At 44.1% G+C, this 24,222-nt stretch overlaps 1 protein-coding gene across 5 annotated transcripts in view; it reads right to left on the reverse strand.

Moving 5' to 3' along the window:
* Positions 1-24,222, reverse strand: part of SPECC1 (sperm antigen with calponin homology and coiled-coil domains 1) — a 580,298-nt gene that overhangs the window by 297,626 nt on the left and 258,450 nt on the right. Inside the window, exon 1 of one of the 5 annotated variants that reach the window (XM_077480313.1) lies at positions 1-2. This exon is cut by the window's left edge and continues 231 nt beyond it. The exons of the other annotated variants lie outside the window; for them this stretch is intronic. The gene's annotated coding sequence lies outside the window, so the exon portion shown is untranslated. Of the gene's footprint in view, positions 3-24,222 lie in introns of those variants that run through there. 5 annotated transcript variants of the gene reach the window in all.

Here is a 24,222-nt window from a genome sequence, read left to right on the forward strand (position 1 = left end):
TTACAATACAGTGCACAGAAAGGCTGGCCTATGCACTTAATTAGCCGGCAGGCTGTAGGATTCAGCAAAGAATAGAGGTGACTCAACATGTGATGGAGGCCGCATAGAGGCCAATGAGAGGCACTGCAAGCAGCTGGGAGGGGGGAGCACTGCATGCTGTACAACTGATGCTGGATGATAAAATCCCTTCCCAGCAACATCCACAGCGCCTGCTTATAACCAACCACTGCAAAATTTCACCGCTATTTTTTTTTTTTTAATGTAATTAAATAAACTGGATTTAGAAAACGAGTTAATGCATTTACAAAAGCAAATATTCCAAAACTAGACTGGCAGCAAACTGACATCATTGGGGAATTTTTAAAGCTGCTTAAAGTAGATGTGAACCCTAATTTATTGGTCACAACCTTGATAATGAGTGTGGCCCCGACACTCCGAGGGGCGTATAACAGCGGCATGATTTCATGCGTTTAGGTGCATTGCAATAACTTAGGCAGTCCATTTACAGTGAACGAAACAAAAGTGTTAGTCCTGGTGCACTTGCTTACAATGTACATATATCGTATTGCATAATTTATTGCAGTCAATGCACACAAAAAAAGCAGGAGTAAAATAATCCCCATTAGTGGTGACAGTGGTAATAAGGACTTTTTTAGACAGGCAGGAAATGTGTATCAGCCTCTGAAAAGCAATTTACACTGGATTGCTTTTCAGAGGGGGTATAGCAGCAGCTTCCAGGTGTTCAGGAGTCACTACTGACACCTCCTGATACCGGATTTAATTTTTTTAATTTTTTTTATTGCTGAACATCAATTTTACTTTATAGACAATGGCACAACTGCAAGCCAAGCATTTGGCGCATGACTGCAGTGCAGCCTCAATGGTGCCACCTGTTAAATTTGCCAGTCCGAGTTAAAATTGTCATGACCGTGACATGTACAGCTCTATCCTGTCAGGCTGTAATGGTAGAATTTTGGTGGGCTGCAGGAGGGCACTATAACCACAGCTCAGCTGCCTGTTTTTACTGCCCCCTCTGGCCATCAGTGTGAGAGAGCCCTAATGCTAGTGCTATTAACCCCTTCCTCTCCCCTTTGCACTGCTGGTCAATGGCAGTGCTATTAACCCCTTCCTCTCCCCTTTGCACGGCTGGTCAATGGCAGTGCTATTAACCCCTTCCCCTCCCGCCTTGCATTGCTGGTCAGTGGCAGCGCTGTTAACCCCTTCTTCTTGCTAGTCATTGGTTTAGCCAGTGGGGGCACAGGGGCGCTGCCCCCCCAATCCATGTGTCCGGCCTCTAATTTACATACAGGGATTCCGATGGGGGTTTTTTTTTTTTGAAGCACATGATTAGAGCCTGAGGCTCTAATTGGCTTCAAAAAATGCGCTATTGTGCTCCTGATTCTCCTTCCAGCCAATCAGGAAGCAGCTCCCGAGATCCGATTCGCCAGGACTAAAAATCGTGTCTCAGGACACACTAGCCAATCGTGTCTCAGGACACACTTTCTGTTTAGCCCGGAGGAGAACATAGAGGTGAATTCCCCATGAATTCCCAGTGCCTCCTATGTTAAGGTCAGTCTCTACCGCTGCCTTCTCGTCAGTCTAGGGGACATTGGTGTGTTGGCGGCAATCGCAGACTTCCTGCCTGCTGTCTGTCTCCCGGGGGGGGGGGGGGGTGGTTGTGGTGATCCCCACCTTCCTGTCTGGGGGGGGGGTATGGTGTGTGGATGGTGTTAGTTTACCATCCCCACCCCCCGAAATATTGGGTATAGTCAATAATTTTCTGCATATTAGATCTTTGTGGTCCATGTAACTGGGGCAGCGGCAGCAGGGACTTTGCCTACATACGGTGTGCTAAAAGGTATCCCTCTTTACCATTTCAGAAGGTTGGGAGGTATGGGTACCCTCTGGTAGTTCATCCTTAGTGCTGCTGTCTGCCATTCTGGTCCCTGTCCCTATAAAGATCACTAGACGATATTGACCATACCTAATAAGTATAGTACTAGCACACTTACCTGCTTCTGCATCACTCTCTCTCTATTCCCTCTATCCAACCAGAACTATAACTGTACTATCAAGTGGGGATCACCCTGATTGACAATACTACATGTGTCCTTTCAGTACTTTTTGTATTCAGCACCCAGCACCCCATTGCCACTCTACAAGCTGTATGCCCAACAGATGGCAAACCCAGCCCAGGACAAAGGCTCATATGGGGCAACCAGGGCCCGAACGCAAGCAATTTTCAATCTTTTTAAATTAAAGCACTTGTTTTCACCTTTTTCACCCTTTACTGCCTCTCAGTGCAGCTGATCTCCTGTAGACTCTTTTCAGTCACTTCGTATCTACTGTCATGCAGTCCAGTGATAGCTGCATGGCATTTCGCAAGGAAGGTTTCTTTATGGTAATAATGATGGGCCATGGCTATATAATGTGTACTAAAATGGTAACTTGTACTACCATCAGAAAATGGAACAAAGTGAGAGGACATTGTTACCTTATAGCAGGTCCCTTAACAAGGGCCTTCATGCAAGGATCAATAGGTATTAAGGGTTAAAGTGAATGTAAAGTCTTGTTTTTTTTTCAATAAAATAACAACCATGTTATACTTACCTGTTCTGTGCAGTGGATTTGCACAGAGCAGTCCAGATCCTCCTCTTCTTGGGTGCCTCTTCAGCTCTCCTGGTCCCTCCCTCCTGCCGAGTGCCCCCACAGCAAGCAGCTTGCTATGGGGGGCACCCTTGCCGAGCTGCAGCCATTCAGACATGGAGCTGTGGTTCGGCCTCACCCCTCTCCTGATTGGCTAACTGGCATTGATTGGCAGCAGTGGGAGCCAATGACACCGCTGCTGTGTCCCAGCCAATCAGGAGGGAGAGTCCCAGATGGCCAAGACACTCATAGACTTTGCTGGACACAGAAGGTTTTCTGCCTTTACAACCCCTTTAATGGCTTGTCTTGTCGAGAGGAGAGGAAAAACAGTATTACTTAACCTGATCCTCCACTCCCCTGGTGAATGGTGCTTCCCCATGCTCTGGTGCTGGACTGTCCCATTGCATCATCACATCCAATACATGGTTTTGGATCCTGCTTTGGTCTTGATGACATCAGAACCTGAAACTGCTGGAGCATGGAGGCAGAAGAAGCTGCAGGGACTGGTCTAGCTGCATGACAGATCAGGTAAGTACATCCTCATTTTGTTACCCTAGACCAGCCTTTCTCAATCAGGTTTCATGGATTCCTAGGGTTCCTCCAAAGGTTGCTAGGGGTTCTTTGAGCAATGAGCAATTTTTGCCACTCAGATAAGTTCCCACTGACACCAATAATCCTTTTAGCTATCTGTAAGGGGGAAATTCTTCTTAATGACCACCTATGTAAGGAGCATTCTTCCCACTGACCAGCACGCTAATGTACAGTGAGCTGTAGATATAGTAATTATCAGAAGGGGTTCCCTGAACCTGTAAAGTTATTTCAAGGGTTCCTTCATGTAAAAAAAAGGTGCGAAAGGCTGCCCTAGGCCAAAGCAAGCAACTAGCCCTTGTAGTGTAGGCACGGCCAACTGCAAGGGATCATTTTTTAGTAGCCCAGAGTAGGGCTTCACTGAAAGCTGCAGTTTAAAATACTGCAAATGACTTAACGCTAAAGTTTATATAAGATTTTAGTAATTAGGTTTACATCTTATTTAAGGTCGTAAGTAACCTCAAACTGGAGTGTGGTGATGGTGAAGCTAACTTCAGTTATAAAAAGTGAGCACAAACATCTACACCCTTCACGCAGCATCTTTCTATAGAAGATGCAGTTATTATTATTATTAATAAAAACTATATAAATAGCGCCAACAGTTTACGCAGCGCTTTCCAATGTAGAGGGGGACAGTACAATTACAGTACAATACAGAAGGGAGACGAGGGCCCTGCTCGTAGAGCTTACATTCTAAAGGGAGGGGGTGGTGGTACAAAAGGTAATTGATGCGGGAAATGGTTTGATGGGGTTGTTAGGTGGGTGTGGGATAGGCTTCCTTGAATAAGTGAGTTTTATGCAGTTCTAGAGTTTTGGATATCTCTATAGAGTCACTACTGGGGGTGCAGAGGACACCGGTGCTCCCCCCCCCACCTCCTAGACGAGGTCCGAGGCTCATGACGGCACCTTCCCCCAATTTTCAAGCCATGAAATCACATTACATGCTTATAATGGGACTCAATGGAACTGCTTACTGATCCTCCACCCCGATCAAACATGGGCTCTGTGCTCTGAGACTTTTACACCCAGTTACTGATAAGGTGGGTGCATGTAAACGATCCTGTAAACCATTCTAATAGGGGAAGTCCAGTTCTATTTTATTCTATATTACAGAACTGCATGTTTTTTTGCTGTATCAGTGCTTTCTTTTCAGTGGGCTCTCAATATGTGGCACAACAAAAGGGTCTCAATAGGACCGAAAAGATTACCTGCCTTTTTTTTCTCTAGTACACCACACTGCATATATTTTGGCCATGTATGCACGTTGACGTAACATAAAAAAAATAATAATGACAACACACCACAACACGCTATACACACTGCACGCTAGCAGGCTACATGGTACAATGCACATACAAATGTGTGAAGGGGCCCTTGTTTTTTCCACACCTATAACCATAAATGAAATATACAGAACCCATCACTAACCCCAAACAAGCCAACAATTTCATGTCTTGCCAGTAGCTCAAGACCAGCCTTTTTCAACCAGGGTGCCTTGGCAAATTGCTAAAAAATTGCCCACAAACTGTATATATATTGTTATGCTGCGCACACATGGTTGGATTTTCCGACGGGAAATGTTGGATGTGAGCTTGTTGTCGGAAAGTCCGACCGTGTGTATGCTCCATCGAACATTTGCTGCCAGACTTTCCGCCAACAAATGTTTCTTAACAGGTTCTCAAATTTTCTGCCAACAAAACTTGCTGTCGGAAAGTCCGATCGTGTTCACAACAAGTCTGTGGCACAAAAGTTCACGCATGCTCTGAATCAAGCAGAAAGGAGCTGCACTGGCTATTGAACTTCCTTTTCCTTGTCGTACGTCTTGTACGTCACCACGTTCCCACTTTCGTAATTGTTGGCCAACATTTGTGTGACCGTGTGTATGCAAGACTAGTTTGAGCCAACAACCTTCGAACAAAAATCCACGGATTTGTTGGTGGAAAGTCCGATCGTGTGTACGCAGCATAAGTCAACAGGTGGATGAAGCCTGCCTTTTAGTTATACAAGCCACAAGGTTTCATTGTGCACCATTACAAATTTTCATTTTCTGGCTTAATCAATGACATCATAGGTTGATAAGAAGGACATCAGGCACCTGCACAGCATCCTTGTTTGCTAATTCCTCTCCCCTCTCCATCAGCACTGGGGTCACATTGGTTGAGTGAGGGAGAGAAACGTAAAGCAGTGTTCCACCCAAAAATGTAACTTTTTGGAATCCTCACCCCATCTGGTGTCACATTTGGCACCTTCCGGGGGGGAGCAGATACCTGTCCAGGTATTTGCTCCCACTTCCAGGCATAGATAGCCGCAGTATTCGCGGCTATCTATGCCATGTCCGGTACCTCCTCCGCCACCCCCCCCCCCCCCACTGATTTATGGGAGACACACAGGTCCCAGAAGACAGCAGTGACCAGTGGGATTGCGCAGTGCGACTCATGTGCTGCGCAGTAGGGAACCAGGCTGTGAAGCCACAAGACTTCACTTCCTGATTCCCTTACTGAAGATGGTGGCACCTCCACCCAGGAGCCGAGGGACAGATAAGCTCGGGTACTGACATTGTGGGCACCTTGGACAGGTAATTGTCCATATTTTAAAAGTCAGTAGCTGCAGTATTTGTAGCTGCTGACTTAAAAAAAAAAAAAGGAATATTGGACTACTAGTCAGTACCAGTGTGCAAAGGTGTATTTGCTTTAGAAGAATAAATCACTTGTAATGTCGGGTTTCCTATGTGTATGGTTGTTGCTTTGTTATGTAAAACTATTCATTTCATTTTTCACACTTTAGAATGGGGTGACTTAAGATGAAAATTCTGCACAAAGGGTGCCTTGGCTGAAAAAAGGTTGAGAAACACTGGTCTAGACAAACACGCTCCAAGGTCAATACTGGCAGAAGCTGCTTGGCCTTCTGTTATTTTTTTGTACATTTCGGTTTATGTTACAAGGTCTATCAGTTGAGCTGGAAGTTACACAACTTATAGGTCCCATTCACACCAGTTCGGTCCTCTGCAGTGTGTTAAACATATACACATCGCATGGTGCAATGTGTGTTAATTTGTGTTGCTTTAAGGCAGCACATTAATTTCAGATGGCTGCCTAACATACCACAACGGACCTAAAATCATAAATGCATAATTTTCGTCAGTGCTGCCCAACACTACGGGTGCTTAGGTAAGGTGGGTTGGGGTGCCATTCAGAAACTATGGCACTGCAGTTATCACATTGCAACCTTTGCATATATTGTAGCATTTATAGCAGGAATATCAGGGTGCGCTGTGTAGGAGTCCTTAGGGCCCCAGCACATTCTATTGTGTTACTGCTGCAGTACTTTGTGCCATGCGTTACCTTGTGTTGTGGCCTACAAATAAGTATGAAGGGGGCCTTTGTGCCCAAAAAAACACTGGTCTGCTTGGATCACCTTGCATAAGTCCAGATTCATAGGTTGACTAGGCCAAACCCCTTAAAGCTAAATTCCAGGCACAAAACATTTTTGCTAAATAGCCACAAAGAATATACAGGTATATCCACTTTGTGTGCACCATATGTCTTGGCAAACCCAGATATTACATTGCAAATGTAATGGTGATATCATCACCATTCTGTACATAGCCTATGCAGAGTAAGAATTTGGGAGGAGCCCAGCACCTCCACCCACTACAGGCAGCCTGTAGAAAACTACAAGAGGGGGCGGAAAGAAGTCGCCCTGTCATCCAGTCACTCTGCACAAGGAGAGATCAGCAGTGATTGGTCTTGTAGTAGTCTGCAATGCATTTGCATTGCCTTATGCCCTGTACACATGGTCAGACTTTTCCGACGGAAAATGTCCGATTGGATCTTGGTGTCGGAAAATCCGATTGTGTGTGGGCTCCATCTGACTTTTTCTGTTGGAATTTCCAACACAAAGTTTGAGAGCGGGATCTAAAATTTTCCGAAAACAAAATCTGATCGTTTAAATTCCGACGGACAAAGTGTCACACATGCTCAGAATAAATAACTGCCCTCTTTATAGTCCCGTTGTACGTGTTACACGTCACATCGTTCTGAACAATCAGATTTTCCGACAACTTTGTGCTACCTTCTGTATGCAGGACACGTTTGGGGCAAAATCTGTCAGAAAAAATCAGTCGGATTTTGTCGTCGGAATGTCCCACTGTGTGTACAGGGCATTAGTGTGCTAGGGTGTCATACAAAATGAATAGCCCCACAGGCAGCAATGCATGTAAAGTTACCCCAACACTCTCTTCTCCCTCAGTTTCTCTGCCACATTCAGCTAATGTGATCTTATTGCTGATGGAGAGTGGCAAACAAGGACATCCTCAGGTGCCTGATGTCCTCCTTATAAACCTACGACATCATCGGTTGTTAGGATGCCAGCAGCTACACCGCAATACCCTAGTGATGGGCTAATAGACATGAAGGAAGGTGGAGCTAAGCTCTTGACAGGGAAATTTGTTAAGAGCTCCTTGGAATCCTGGGGCCCAGGGTTATATATAGGAAAATTGATGAAACACATAGACACTTGGAAATTACCATTATGCAATGTAAGTGTGTATTTTTATATTTTTTATTATTATGGCTTGATGTTTGCTTTAGGCAGATTTATTTCATATTAGTTTATTAGTTATTTTTTATATATATATATATATATATATATATATATATATATATTATTAGTTTATTATTAGTATGTATGTTCACACAAAATGAAGATGTGAAAACCTTATGATTTGAAGAAAAAAAAAAAGTTACCCCAAAACAAAGATGAGATCTTTTTGGTAAATCTGGTCCTGCCACCAACTGAAAACTGAAGTTAGGACCATAGTACTAGTCTAGAGGTTAACTTTGTTATCCTCTATCATGCTGCAATGTTATCTAATAGCTACATGCAGCGGTCTCTCCTAATTGCTATTCTTAACATCTGTGAGCCCCGGAAAGAACATTTCCCACCAAATACCATGCTAAGCTGGTGTCACATTAATCAGGTCAGGGATGTGCGTAGGAAAAGCTTGTGGTGATTTCGAGTTTGAAATCTGCAGAGCACCATAACACCCATCTGACATCATCCTCAAGAGGAATCATCAGGACGACCAGTTTTGTTTAGAATTTTTTCGCTCTGGTTTTGGCTGGTTCAGGCATTATCTGTGAACATATTTCCTTTTTCCACTCTGTCACTGCCCCGGCTATAGATAGAGCATTCAACTGTTTTATCTATGGACAGCGGCTGAAATGTCAGAGGAAGTCGGTGTTATATATACACAGTTCGATGTCCTGTCTTTTTTCTGTTATGAAGTCACTGTTCACCCACATAACATGTGGGTCCTTGTTCATGAACACATGAAGGGTCCTTGTTCACCGTACTGCATGAACACCAGATCTTCCTGGCACATAAAAATTATTTTAGCTATAATATAATCTAGTACTCACGTGAATTCATGCATAAATAATGCATATTTTTGGATTTTTTTTTTTTTTTTTTTACTGATTTAAACGTGGTGCTAGTTTACTGGCATGTATGTGCCTGTGTGTACTGGCCCATTAAAAAGGCATTGAGATCGGTTTAAAAAAAAATTTAGGCTGGGTTCACACTAGTGCGAATTGGATGCAGATTTCTACGCATGCAATTCGCATGATAGGAGATTGTGACCGGCTGTCTATGGAGCTGGTTCACATATCTCCATGGTGGCTCTGGAGTGGCTTGCACAGGAGTCCTGTGCGTCTTCTGCTCCCTTTCAGGGTCGAATTTAGGCAAAAATTCTGCCCTTATTTGTCCCTGAAAAGGAGAATAGGGATGCCCTGGACCCCTGCTGCGAGCCGCATCTGGCAGCAGTGTGAACCCAACCTTAAAAGAGAAGTATGTTTTTTTTTTTTTTTTTGATTAATACTTACCTAGGTTGATGGAGCATCAGACCGATGTTGCAGCTGTCCCCCACCGTCTCTGCACTGAGAACCGAGCCACCGTACAAAGCTGATGGCTCAGTTCTCATAGATCCCTGAGAGGAAAACTGCTGATTGTCAGTCTCTCCTCTCCTCCATGCTGATTGGTGCACTGAGCTGTGGAGGGGCGGGCAGAGGCTGTCTAAGCGGCTCGATGAGACTGCCATCAATCAAGGCAGCTGGCGGATCCAGACTTGGAAGTCGGGATGACGCGCTGCCTCGACTGATGGCAGTGACGTCAGCAGAGAGCAGACTTCAGACCGATCTCCGCTGAAAATGGGTCACAGGAATGCAAAACGAATTGTGACCTATAGGAGCCTAAAAAGTTAAGGCCAGACTTCTCCTTTAATGTTTAAAATATGGCATTTTTGTCGTTTTTTTTGAAGTCCTAAAAAATTTATGTTTTGGTAAGTAATCACAAGCATTTACAGGTGCATGGTATTTAGAAGCGTTATGTCTGTAAACAAATTTTATTGGCTGTTATACTAATTTATTCTGGCCACTGGAATTTATTTATGTGCATACACATGTAGCACCCTGATGTTTAGGCAGGGTTGCTATTAAATTTATTTGCCAAGCAATAGTTGCCTTAGCCAAATGTTAGGAGGTCAATTGAACTCACCTTAATTCTGGAATTGCTGCACTTCTCTCTTCTGTCACTAGATGGCCAGGTATCTGGTGACATTAGATAAGACAAGGGCATTGCAAGCACAGATTAGAATTGGATGGGGTGTATCAGCCAGTGGGCAGGGATTTTCTTGGTTCCCTTGGCCTGCTAGGAGAACCTATTTACTTGGGTGGAGTCAGGTGATCGGGGTTCTGTGCCACCTGGACGGCTGTCTGGGTGGACATGTGTTTAATTGCCCTGGGCTGCTAGGCCAGAAACCTTAGGCTTATCCCGAGGACATCTGGCTGTTAGGCTGTCTGAGGGCCTATCCAGAAGCAGGAAAGCAACATAGGGTGTAGTCCAACCAGAAGCAACAGTTATTATTATTATAATACAGGTTTTATATAGCGCTAAAACAGAGAATCAGGATGCACCGGACCCCCTGCTGTGAGCTCCTGCTGTGAGCTGCGGCCACAACTAGAATGAACCCAGCCTAAAAGGTTGTTTGGCTTATCCAAAGAGCTTCAGCTATTTCACAAGAAGTGACCAAATCCAAATTGCCAAAAATACAATATTTTATTGCGTTCAGCCTCTTTTTTTTACTTACTGTTGTGAATGCCACCCATTTTTTTCTAATGCCTCGTACACACGATCAGAATTTTGGTCGGAAAAAGCTCTGATGGTTTTCCTGACGGAATTCCGACAGGATTTCACTCAAGCTGTCTTGCATACACACGGTCACACCAAATTCCGACCGTCAAGAATGCAGTGACGTACAACACTGCGTACGACGGGACTAGAAAAGGGAAGTTCAATAGCTAGTAGCCAATAGCTTCTGTCTCATAGTTGAATCTGAGCATGCGTGAGTTTTTGTGCTTCGGAATTGCATACACACGATTGGAAATTTCCGATGGCAGAAGTTTGGCCAGCAAAATTCTGATGGAGCATACACACTGTCAGGTCACCTTGAGGCGAGGTGACAGATGCACACTGTAGGGATCAGGAGTGCACCGCAAGGTTGTGAACCCTAAGGCTGACTGCTGCGGACGGGAGACAGATCCCACCGGGGTAAGAGCATAAGATTCCCTGGGGCGCGGAGTCTAAGAGCCAGCAGGTGTTCACCAGAGCCTCTAGTGGTGAGGATGGACTTGGCTGCAACTGGCTCCAGGTCGCGACCCCCAGGGTTCCCCAGCTCACACCCACAGTAGGCAACAGGAGGATAGGGATAGTGAGGGACAAAGCCAAGGTCGGGGCCACAAGCAGACAGGAATAGTCAGGGACACGCCAAAAGGTCAGGATCACAGGCAAACAGGGATAGTCAAGGACACGCCAAAGTCGGTAACAGAACAACAGAAGAGCACACGGCAGGTAACAGGAAGCTAACACACAAAGGTTGATCAGCAGGGTTGGCCTGCAGTGCACAGGTTAATATAGAGCTCCCTGATAGGAGCTAGGGTGGAGCCATGCCAGAGGATGAATTACCAAAGCAGACAGGTGAGGGTCGGCTGGTCTCTAGAGATGAACACGTGGAAACAGGTAAGCAGACAAACTATTGCATAACCATGACACACACGGTCGCATTTTCAGACGAAAAATTCTCATCTGTCTTTTGCTGGCCGAAATTCCAATTGTGTGTACGCAGCATAAGAGCTCATGCACATAGCCATGTAATGTGAACAAGCTAACGCTGCATTCAGATCAGTAAAATCCCCCTCACCCCAGAACTTTCTGCTCAGCAATGTATTTTACAGGTGTACGCGTCAATATGTGCTTATGTGCATGTAAATCACAGTCGCCCCGCCCCCCCCCCCCCCCATATATATATATGCTGTCCCCTCAAAATAACTCAAGGCACAGCAATTAATGTCGAAACTACTGGCAACAAAAGTAAAAATGTCCAAACTGGGCTCAATTTGCCATTTTTCCTCGCCGGTGCCATGTGACTTGTTAGTGTCACAAGGTCTCAGGTCTGCTAAATTTGGTGTTATCGCTATCCCACTCTCTCATACTGGTCACTGGAAGTTCAACCTGGCACCTCCTGGCAAAGAACTCTCTGAAGATCTAAAAAACAGAATTGTTGCTGTACATAACGATGGCCTAGGCCAGTGATGGCGAACCTTGGCACCCCAGATGTTTGGGAACTACATTTCCCATGATGCTCAACTACACTGCAGAGTGCATGAGCATCATGGGAAATGTAGTTCCAAAACATCTGGGGTGCCAAGTTTCGCCATCACTGGCCTAGGCTATAAGAAGATTGCCAAAACCCTGAAACTGAGCTGCAGCACGGTGGCCAAGACCATACAGCGGTTTAACAGTACAGGTTGAACTCAGAACAGGCCTCACCATGGTCAACCAAAGAAGTTGAGTGCACCTGCTCAGCATCATATCCAGAACTGCAACCATCTCTAGAAAGCCAAACTGGAGTGATTGTTACTCGTGACACAATACGGCATACACAGCAGAGGAATGGCATGCATGGGTGTCATCCACAAAGGAAGCCTCTCCTAAACCCATGCACAAAAAAAGATTTTGCCAGGGCCCATGCTGGAAAAGAAGAAGACTGCAGGGACTCTGGAGTGATGGGACCAAGATAAATGTTTTTGGAACCGATGGCTTCAAAACTGTATGGCATTGCAGAGGTGAGGAATACAAAGAAAAATGCATGGTGCCTACAGTGAAACATGGTGGTGGATGGTGTCCTTCTGTGGGGCTGCATGAGTGTGCTGGTGTAAGAGAGCTGCATTTCATGGATGGTATCATGAATTCACAGATGTACTGCTCTATATTGAAAGAGAAGATGCTACCATGCCTCCTTGCCCTTGGTCGTTGTGCACTTTTCCAACATGACAATGATCCAAAACACCTCATCATCTAAGGCCACTGTTGCATTTCTGTAGAACAGTGTGAAAGTGATTCAGTGGCCAAGTATGCCTCCTGATCTGAACCCAATCGAACACCTATAGCAGGGATATGCAATTAGTGGACCTCCAGCTGTTGCTAAACTACAAGTCCCATCATGCCTCTGCCTCTGCCTCTGGCTATCATGCTTGTGGCTCTAAGTGTCTTGCTATACCTCATGGGAATTGTAGTTCTGCAACAGCTTGGAGGTCCGCTAATTGCATATCCCTGACCTATAGGGAATTCTAAAGAAACAAATTGAGCATTACTCTCCATCCAGTATCTAGGCTCTAATAGAAGTTGTTCTTGAAGAATGGAAAAAGATTGAGTTGCAATATGTCACTAAGTTGTTTATTCCATGCCTAGAAGACTTGGTGCTGTCCTTACAAATCAGAGGTCATACAAAATACTAGATGTAGAAGTTGTGGGGTGTATTCATTTTTGTATCAACTAATTTTAGTAAAATTGAAGATTTTGTAATCTAAATTATATTTTTACTCTAACCTTCATGTATGGGGCTAAAGACATATTCTAAAAAAATCAGTTTTATTAAAATTTTGGAAATTGTTCCTGTGTTCATTGAGATATTGATTAAAATTTCACTTTGCAGAAGGGGTCTACTCGTTTATGCTGAGCATAGTATATATATATATATATATATATATATATATATATATATATATATACACACTTTTTGTAACTTTTTTGTTTTACTGTTCCAGCCTCATTTGGTTAATGTAAAGGTTGTAATGTGATAGAAATGGTGTTATAATGTTTGAAAGTAACAGTATGTAAACTAGAGTCCTCTATTAAAATAAACCAATGGAAAAAAAATTGAACTAAAAACTGGCTTCTTTTTATTTAAAAGGATCCTAGGCGTTTGTGTGACATCACTTACACATCACAGAGAAACATCAGTATATTTATATATCACTAGTGATGATGTTTTATTCAGCTTCGTATTCTGGATTGTTTAAAATAGCAGCAATATTATATACAAGGACGGAACCCTTTCAGAGAAAATGGAAATTTTAAGAACATCAAGATTTTAAAATAAACATTTTACAACTCATGGAGAACCGAAACGACAGTTCAAACAATACATCATTTTTTCCTTATAATCAGAATATCTTATGACGAGCTGCCGTCTGCGCTTTCCTTTGTTTGTTATATAGTTGCCTGTATGTAAAGACAAAGTGACCTTGACTGCTTGTGGCCTGACCAAGCATAAGAAAACAAATACGGAAAGTACCTAGGAAAGAAGACTTACAAACAGATTTCGGCTGAAAGCAAACTTATAATGTCGGAAGACAAGCTAAAGGAACGTGGATACGTGGACACTGGAGTGTATAGCATCACCCCGGGGTGCCATATCCAACCTTCATAGAGACTCTGCTTTCCCAGGTTGTCACTGGTGTCCCCAAACTCATAAGGAAATGTTTTATTAAAGGTTCTGGCTCTCTTTTATCTGTCATGATGATGTGAGTTAAAAGTGTTCATATTCATGTAAACTAAGCATCCTTTGAGCCTCCTGAAGAAGTATTCACAAAACGCATTAAGCCTAACCCTGACATCAAGAAAATAATCTTAAATACTGTTGGAAATATGAGCTAATCATGTCATGAGTAATTAAGGGGTGCATGTAGTAAAATGCGGCTTCAAAATTATGCCAGCCCTTCATTTACTTCATTCAATGTAAAGGACTTAAATAATTCTGTTCCCTTAAACCCAAAGAGTTTTTAATATAATTGTTTAAGCGCTACACTTTTCACAATAATGTAAAGGACTTGAACAAAATATTGATTGTAACTATAACACAGCTGATACTTTTATTGCTTTGTACTTTGGTGGACTAATATCAAGGGGTCAATGATACACCCCCCCTCCCATGGGGTAAAATAAGACAAAAATATACAAAGAACATGACTTTCTGAAAATCAGTATCAGTATAGGCATGGGGAGCTGTCCCTGCAGGGAAGACACAGTGATTATCATTAAGGGCTATAGCCACTGGCAATAATCATATTGTTAGCAGCTATAGCTGCTGGCAATAATCGCATTAGAGCTGAAACAACAAATCGATTATGAAATGAATCGATTACTATTTTCATAATCGATTAATCGGGCAGTAACATAATGGGGTTAAAAAAAAAACTAAAATGAGCCCTTTATAGTACAAAAATATAATCGCTACTGTAAATATTACGTTCACTGTTCTACAGTAAAAAAATGAACCCCTTCCAGTAGTGATTATCTGCTTTTTTTTGTACTATAAAGGGCTAATTTTAGTCTTTTATGTTACTAAAAGTCTTAGGCCTGGTTCACATCTATATGTTTATTGGTGCTTTTTGAAGAAATGCACTACAGTTCATTTACATGGTTTCCTATGGGACATGTTAATATCTGTGCTTTTTTCAGCCTCTGCGTATTTGGAGAGGGTCAGGGACTTTTAACGCAAAACAGTGCTTTTTTGGTTCAATATACTTCAATGGAGAAGCTGAAGAAAAGAATAATGCGTTTTTTGCAGCAATTTGTGTTTACTCTGCCCAAAAAAAATGCAAATAACACAAATTGCAGTAAAATCACATGCGCAAAAATCAGAACGCACAGCAAAAAGCACTGCAGAAACAGATCAAAAGCAAAAACTGCATAGGGTTGTACCGAGTCTTATGCTGGCCTCACCAATCAATTTTTCAGGTGAGAATATCTTGTAAAAATCTTTGTACATTCGCTGAATGAAAGAATTTTGTTTGAAATTTTCACTTCATTTTTGAACAAAAAACACATACACTGTCTGTCTGAAAATTCCTTTGACCGAGAAGTTTTCTATTATTTCCAAATTTTTCCTGTCACTGTGGTTGAAAATGAATGCCAATTTGACCCACTTTTTTTATTTTTTTATTTTTTTAAAGGCTATTAACCGATTAATCGAAACAATAATCGGCCAACAAATCGATTATGAAAATAATCGGCCAACAAATCGATTATGAAAATAATCGGCCAACTAATCGATTATGAAAATAATCGTTAGTTGCAGCCCTAAATCGCATAAAAAAAATCTGACATGCTGGCTGTACCCAAGTTGGTCAATATATCGACTTGGATACAATCAGCCTGCCCAAAGATGGATCGCCAGCCAGTCATGCTGAACCTGCCAAGATTCTAACAGTCTATGGCCGGCTTTAGACCTATTTTACACTTCCTGTTTCTATGCAGGATATGGCACATAAATACTCACCCACAGGTTGCTTCCTATAGTCAGGGAAAAAATAATTTGATCCCCTGCTGATTTTGTACGTTTGCCCACTGACAAAGAAATGATCAGTCTATAAATTTAATGGTAGGTTTACTTTAATAGTGAGAGATAGATAAAAAAACAAAAAATCCAGAAAAACGCATTTTAAAATAGTTATAAATTGATTTGCATTTTAATGAGTAAAATAAGTATTTGATCCCCTATCAATCAGCAAGATTTTTGGCTCCCAGGTGTCTTCTATTCACAAAGTGCTCCTAATCTCAGCTTGTTACCTGTATATAAAACACCTGTCCACAGAAGCAATCAATCAGATTCCAATCTCTAAACCATGGCCAAGACCAAAGAGCTGTCCAAGTATGTCGGGACAAGATTATAGACCTACACAAGGCTGGAATGGGCTACAAGATCATCGCCAAGCAGCTTTTTGAGAGGGTGACAACAGTTGGTTCGATTATTCGCAAATGGAAGAAACGCAAAATAACTGTCCATCTCCCTCGGTCTGGGGCTCCATGCAAGATCTCACCTTGTGTAGTTTCAATGATCATGAGTATGGTGAGGAATCAGCCCAGAACTACATGGGAGAATCTTGTCAATGATCTAAGGCAGCTGGGACCATAGTCACCAGGAAAACGATTGGTAACACACTACGCCTTGAAGGACTGAAATCCTGCAGTGCCCACAAATTACCCATGCTTAACCACTTTCAGACCGGACCATTTTGCTGGTAAATGACCAGAGGTCTTTTTACACTTTGGCACTGCGCTGCTTTAACTGGTAATTGCGCGGTCATGCAATGTTGTACCCAAACAAAATTTGCGTCCTTTTCTTCCCACAAATAGAGCTTTCTTTTGATGGTATTTGATTGCCTCTGCGATTTTTATTTTTTGCGATATAAACGTAAAAAGACCGCAAATTTTGAAAAAAAATGATATTTTCTACTTTTTGTTATTAGAAAAATCCAATAAACTCAATTTTAGTCATACATTTAGGCCAAAATGTATTCAGCCACATGTCTTTGGTAAAAAAAAAGTCAATAATTGTATATTTATTGGTTTGCGCAAAAGTTGTCACATCTACAAACTAAGGTACGTTTTCTGGAATTTACGCAGCTTTTAGTTTACGACTGCCTATCTCATTTCTTGAGGTGCTAAAATGGCAGGGCAGTACAAACCCCCCCCAAATGACCCCATTTTGGAAAGTAGACCCCCTAAGGAAATTGATAAGAGGCATGTTGAGCCCATTGAATATTTTATTTTTTTGCCTCAAGCGATTGAATAATGACAAAAAAAAAAATTTTTTTTTTTTTTTACACAAAGTTGTCACTAAATGATATATTGCTCACACATGCTATGGGCGTATGTGAAATGACACCCCAAAATAAATTCTGCTGCTTCTCCTGAGTATGGGGATACCACATATGTGGGACTTTTTGGGAGCCTAGCCGCGTACGGGGCCCCGAAAACCAAGCACCGCCTTCAGGCTTTCTAAGGGCGTAAATTTTTGAGTTCACTTCTCACTACCTATTACAGTTTTGAAGGCCATAAAATGCCAAGATGGCACAAAACCCCCACAAATGACCCCATTTTAGAAAGTAGACACCCCAAGCTATTTGCTGAGAGGCATGTTGAGTTCATGGAATATTTTATATTTTGCCACAAGTTGCGGGAAAATTACAAACTTTTTTTTTTTTTTTTTTTTTTTAACAAAGTTGTCACTAAATGATATATTGCTCATGCATGCCATGGGCATATGTGAAATGACACCCCAAAATAAATTCTGCTGCTTCTCCTGAGTACGGGGATACCACATATGTGGGACTTTTTGGGAGCCTAGCCGCGTACGGGGCCCCGAAAACCAAGCACCGCCTTCAGGCTTTCTAAGGGCGTAATTTTTTGATTTCACTCCTCACTACCTATTACAGTTTTGAAGGCCATAAAATGCCAAGATGGCACAAAACCCCCACAAATGACCCCATTTTAGAAAGTAGACACCCCAAGCTATTTGCTGAGAGGCATGTTGAGTCCATGGAATATTTTATATTTTGCCACAAGTTGCGGGAAAATTACAAACTTTTTTTTTTTTTTTTTTTTTTTCACAAAGTTGTCACTAAATGATATATTGCTCACGCATGCCATGGGCATATGTGAAATGACACCCCAAAATAAATTCTGCTGCTTCTCCTGAGTATGGGGATACCACATATGTGGGACTTTTTGGGAGCCTAGCCGCGTACGGGGCCCCGAAAACCAAGCACCGCCTTCAGGCTTTCTAAGGGCGTTACAGTTTTGAAGGCCATAAAATGCCAAGATGGCACAAACCCCCCCCAAATGACCCCATTTTGGAAAGTAGACACCCCTAAATTTAGGGGTACACTAGTGAGACTAGGTAATAAATGGCGGGTGCCCTGAAACTATAAAAAAATAACTAACCAACCAGCGTCACCTGTAACAGTTATATGGTGATCACTGGTGAAAGGGTTAACTAGGGGGCAATCAGGGGGCTTTATGCGGTAGTATATGGGGGTCCCTGGCGCTATAAAAAGCTGCAGCGAACCTAAATACCTACCTGCCTAACTAGCGTCACCTGTGACACTAATACAGCGATCAGAAAAACGATCGCTTATTAGGCTGGGTTCACACTGGAGCGATGCGGGAACGCCACGAATGCGCGGCGGGTTCCCGCATCGCATGCCTCCCGGCGGCAGTTCACACTGCCCTATGCGAACTGCTGGGAGTGTCAGTGAAATGTTACTGACACCCCCAGATCAGTTCGCATATCGCAGTGCGATCTGCAAACTCGGATCGCATGGTGTGAACACCCATGCGATCCGATTCTGCTGCGGGCCAAAAAAAGGGTCCCGTGCGAATTTGCGGCGGGTGCGGCGGGTGCGGCGAATGGCTGAACTCGAATCGCACAGAGATCGGATGTGATTTGCACTGCAGTGCGGTGCGAATCACATCCGTTCTCATAAACCGCTGCAATGTGAACCCAGCCTTAGTGACACTGGCGACGGGGGGTGATCACGGGGTTAAACCTTTATTGGGGGGGTTAGGGGGGTACCTTAGAACTAAAGGGGGCTAACCCTAACTGCCCTAACAGTTATTAGTCACAAATGACACCCGCCGGGTGATCAGGGGGTTAAACCTTTATTAGGTAATAAATGGCGGGTGCCCTGAAACTATAAAAAAATAACTAACCAACCAGCGTCACCTGTAACAGTTATATGGTGATCACTGGTGAAAGGGTTAACTAGGGGGCAATCAGGGGGCTTTATGCGGTAGTATATGGGGGTCCCTGGCGCTATAAAAAGCTGCGGCGAACCTAAATACCTACCTGCCTAACTAGCGTCACCTGTGACACTAATACGGCGATCAGAAAAATGATCGCTTATTAGGCTGGGTTCACACTGGAGCGATGCGGAAACGCCGCGAATCCGCGGCGGGTTCCCGCATCGCATGCCTCCCGGCGGCAGTTCACACTGCCCTATGCGAACTGCTGGGAGTGTCAGTGAAATGTTACTGACACCCCCAGATCAGTTCGCATATCGCAGTGCGATCTGCAAACTCGGATCGCATGGTGTGAACACCCATGCGATCCGATTCTGCTGCGGGCCAAAAAAAGGGTCCCGTGCGAATTTGCGGCGGGTGCGGCGGGTGCGGCGGGTGTGGCGGGTGCGGCGAATGGCTGAACTCGAATCGCACAGAGATCGGATGTGATTTGCACTGCAGTGCGGTGCGAATCACATTCGTTCTCATAAACCGCTGCAATGTGAACCCAGCCTTAGTGACACTGGCGACGGGGGGTGATCACGGGGTTAAACCTTTATTGGGGGGGTTAGGGGGGTACATTAGAACTAAAGGGGGCTAACTCTAACTGCCCTAACAGTTATTACAGTCACAAATGACACCAATGCAAAAAAAAAAAAAAAAAAAAAAAAAATGACATTGGTGTCACTGTGACTGGGGGGCAGGGGTAATTGGGGGGGTGATCGGGGGGTAAAGGGGGGGTGTGAGTGTGCCTGGCATGTTCTACTGTGTGTGTGAGTGTTGGTGCAACTTACTGATCCGCTCTCCTCCGTGTCGGAACGAAAAATACCGACACGGAGGAGAGAATACATCACTTCCTCTCCTGTGTTTACATTACAGGAGAGGAAGTGATGTCACCGGGGATTTCTATTCGTCGGGAGCGATCGCGAGGGGGTGGCCATGAATGAATGGCCGTCCCCTCGTCCGGGATCGCTCCCGTACGAATTCCGACCGCCGCAGGCACCGGGCGGGGGCCCGATCGGGCCCCCGACCCGCGGGAGGCAAGGGACGTACATGTATGTCCTTATGCCTGCCCGTGCCATTGTACCGACGTACATCGGCGTGCGGCGGTCGGCAACTGGTTAAGAAAGCACATGTACAGGCCTGTCTGAAATCTGCTAATGAACATCTGAATGACTTAGAGAAGAACTGGGTGAAAGTGTTGTGGTCAGATGAGACCAAAATCAAGCGCTTTGACATCAACTCAACTCGCCTTGTTTGGAGGAGGAGGAATGCTGCCTATGACCCCAAGAACACCATTCCCACTGCCAAATATGGAGGTGAAAACATTATGCTTTGGGGTTGTTTTTCTACTAAAGGGACAGGACAACTTTACCGGGATGATGGACGGGGCCATGTACTGTCAAAGAGAACCTCCTTTCCTCAGCCAGGACATTGAAAATGGGTCGTGGATGGGTATTCCAGCATGATAATGACCCAAAACACATGGCCACCGCAAACAAAAGAGTTGCTCAAGAAGAAATACATTAGGGTCCTGGAGTGACCTAGCCAGTCTCAAGACCTTAATCCCATTGAAAGTACGTGGAGGGAGCTGAAGGTTCGAGTTACCAAACGTCAGCCTCGAAACCTTAATGACTTGGAGAGGATCTGCAAAGAGTAGTGGGACAAAATCCCTCCTGAGATGTGTGCAAACCTGGTGGCCAACTACAAGAAACATCTTGTGATTGCCAATATAGAAAGAAGCCAATTATACTACCAGCCTATTTTTGAAGATGCCTCACTCATCCAGCCAGTGACAGAGTGACTTGTGGTAACAGGTATTTTCATTGCACTTTTTTACTGATATTTTTTACTGATATTCTTGCTGGCAACAACATACCAAGATATGTGATATGTATGCACTGTGCTGTGCTTGCTCTGTAATATGTATACTCTGTGCTATGTGATGTGCAGGGCTTTTTTTCTGCCGGAATGCGCCAGAACGCCGATCCGGCACCTATGTCAACCCTCTCTGCTCTGACCTGTCATGTAACACATTAGCCGGTAGAGGAAGTTTTCTGCACAACTTACTTCCTCTACCAGCTTCTCTGTACTAGCTTTGGCGAGTCATGCCCTGCAGTTGATTGTGGTGATCCAAGAGGTAGCTTATATCTCCACCTGCCGTCGCTACTCTGACAGTTCTGATAGGTGCAGCACTCTGATCGTCACTTTACTGCGACAAGTTTAAAAGAAAAGAGCCCACGCATACCATATAAAGTAGTGGCAGCTTTCCATAAGAGGTAAGGGAGCTGTGTAAGGGGGGAGGGGAAGAGCTTTTGGGAGCGTGAACGCGTGCAGAGAGAACGGTGAAAGTGGAGTTTGGGGGAATTTCTACAGAGGAAAACTGGGAAGGGGGACCTGTGCAACGAACAGAGCTGGGGGAGAATTGTGTGTAGAGAGGATAGCTGGAGGGAAATTTTAGCAGAGAGCAAAGCTGGAAGGGGGGGGGGGGGTTGAGCAGAGAGGAGAAGAGGGTAATTTGTGCAGAGAGGAGAGCTGGGGGGTGGTTAGCAGAGGAGAAGAGGCTAATTTGATTTGTGCAGAGAAGAGAGCTGGGGGGGGGGGGGTATCAGAGAGGATAGCTGGGGAGGATTTTAGCAGAGGAGAGGTGGGGGGGAGATTTTAGCAGAGAGGAGAGGTAGAAATTTGTCAGGCGAACAGCGGCTGCATCTGCCCACAAGGGCTGCTATGGCTATTGTTACACTGTTGTATATACTTTTGAGTTTAGGTGAACAATGGTGTACAGTATATACATTGCTGCATATCTTTTCTACAGCTACTATCACAATTCCTTCAGTAATGGAAGAAATTATCACTTTGAAGATTGAAGTAAATATACTCAAAGACGGCTCCAGACAATCACCAAATACTGAATACTACTCCAGTAGTTAAATTACCAGCAGTAGAACATAATTACTGTCAAATGTGACCTCTAACTCTCCCATTTACTATGTCAGAGAGTAAATAAGGAAATCTCTTCACTTTGGCTTCCTGTTTGAGAATTCCTTTGGGGGAGATCTCCAAACTTTTTGCCGGTTCAATGACTTTCCAGTAACTGGACACACAAAATCATTTTATGTAGCATATAAACCAAATAGACTTTTTAAAAAAAATCTGTAAAAATATTGGCACACCATGGACCCCCAGTTGGTGATAAAATCAGAAATGCAATTTTCATGTGCTTTTTTATTCATACAAATATGAAGTATTTCAAGAGTTTCAGTAAAATAAAAATAAAAACTAGTATGGATTCCTGTACTTAGAGTGGGACTCCAGCCAATTTCTTTACATATTGGATAGCGAAGGGCTTTTATCGCTGTTTGTATCCCTTTTGGGAAGTTTCTCTCTTACTTTATTTCCCGGCAATAAGAACATGTTTTAGTTCATATGGTGTGAGTTTAGAAACGAAAATATGTTCTTCTTTCAGATATTAGAAAGGTGGGAGGTATGGTCTCACAGCGGGAGTCCTGCTCTCCAGAAGACTTTGCAAGGGATCATATCCTATCATTTACGTTCTGATCTTAACTCACCATTAGATTGTCTGCTGTTTTAGAACAACGCAAACATGAATCATATTCCGGTTAGTGTTAGGGGTTAATGCTGTGGGTTGTTAGTCATGGGGGTTAAAATTCCACTAATGCCCAATGTTTTTTTTCCCTTAGTTATGGATAAAGTGAAGAGGGATTTTTATTAATGTCTGTGCCCCTGTTAGGGAGATTCCCCCTCTCTATTTGTCCTGTTTACCAGGGGCGTTGCTTGGTCTGCAAAAGATCTGGGGCTGGAGCCCATAGCAGCGGTCACCAATCTTTTCGCAGGTCTGGGGGGAGGGGGGGCATGCCGGTGGTAAGCAATTGTTCACGGGCAATGGCTAAAGTTGCAGCTCAAATCATCATGGCACCATGGTTAATATGGTGTCAGGGTGATTGAAGTGCATTGTTCTATTGTTGCATTCTAATTTATAATGAAGTGGTTCAATTCACCTGGCACCAGATGTGGATCGTCACTTGCCACGTCACCTGCCACCATTTGCAGATTGCCACGTCACCTGCCACCATTTGCAGATTGCCACGTCACCTGCCACCATTTGCAGATTGTCACTTGCCACGTGACCTGCCACCTGATGCGGATTGTCACTTGCCACGTCATCTGCCACCTGATGCGGATGTTCACTTGCCTTGTCATTTGCCACCATTTACAGATTGCCACGTCACCTGCCACCATTTGCAGATTGTCATTTGCCACGTCACCTGCCACCCGATGTGGATTGTCTCCACGTCACCTGCCACCAGATGTGGGTTGTGACTTGCCACATTGCCTGGCACCAGATGTGGATTGTCACTTGCCAACCGATGTGGATTATCACTTGCCATGCCAGCCAGTGCCACCAAATGTGTATTGTCGCTGCATTGGTGGCAGGCTGGCAGCACTGGTCCATTTAGTGAGAGCAGGAGAGTGGTGATGCGGGCGGGCAGAGAGAGATAATATCATCTTGCTGCTCCCCGCTGCATGTCCGACATTGAAGAGACCTGTGCTGTGAGGACAGAAGAGCGCTAATGTGTGGCGGACAGTGAGAGATGATGTCATCTCTCTGCTCCCCACCGCACCTCACTCCCACATTAAAGAGGCCCGGCTATGAGGGCGGAAGAGCAGTGATGTTTAGCGGGCAGAAAGAGATGATATCTCTGCTCGTCCGCCCGCTCGCTTCTCTCTTCTCATCCGCCTCTCATGTAGCCTACTCTCCCACCATAACTGCAGCCTGCTCGTTAGGCAGGGACACTGCAGCAAGAGACTCAGGGCTATGGGCCCCAGATTCGGGGTTATAGCCCCAATAGCCACCCCCTAGCGACACCACTGCTGTTTACCATAATCATCTAAAGTGAATGTAAAAGAAAATCACACATTATGGGTTAATACCACAACAGGAGTAATGTGTTGTTAATTTTAGAGATTAATGCTATGATTAGTTTTAGTGCTGGGAGTTAATGTTAT

This window comes from Lithobates pipiens, unplaced genomic scaffold, assembly GCF_037356315.1.
Source record: "Lithobates pipiens isolate NorthernLeopardFrog02 unplaced genomic scaffold, aLitPip1_a1.2 Scaffold_16, whole genome shotgun sequence".
Classification (NCBI taxonomy): domain Eukaryota; kingdom Metazoa; phylum Chordata; class Amphibia; order Anura; family Ranidae; genus Lithobates; species Lithobates pipiens.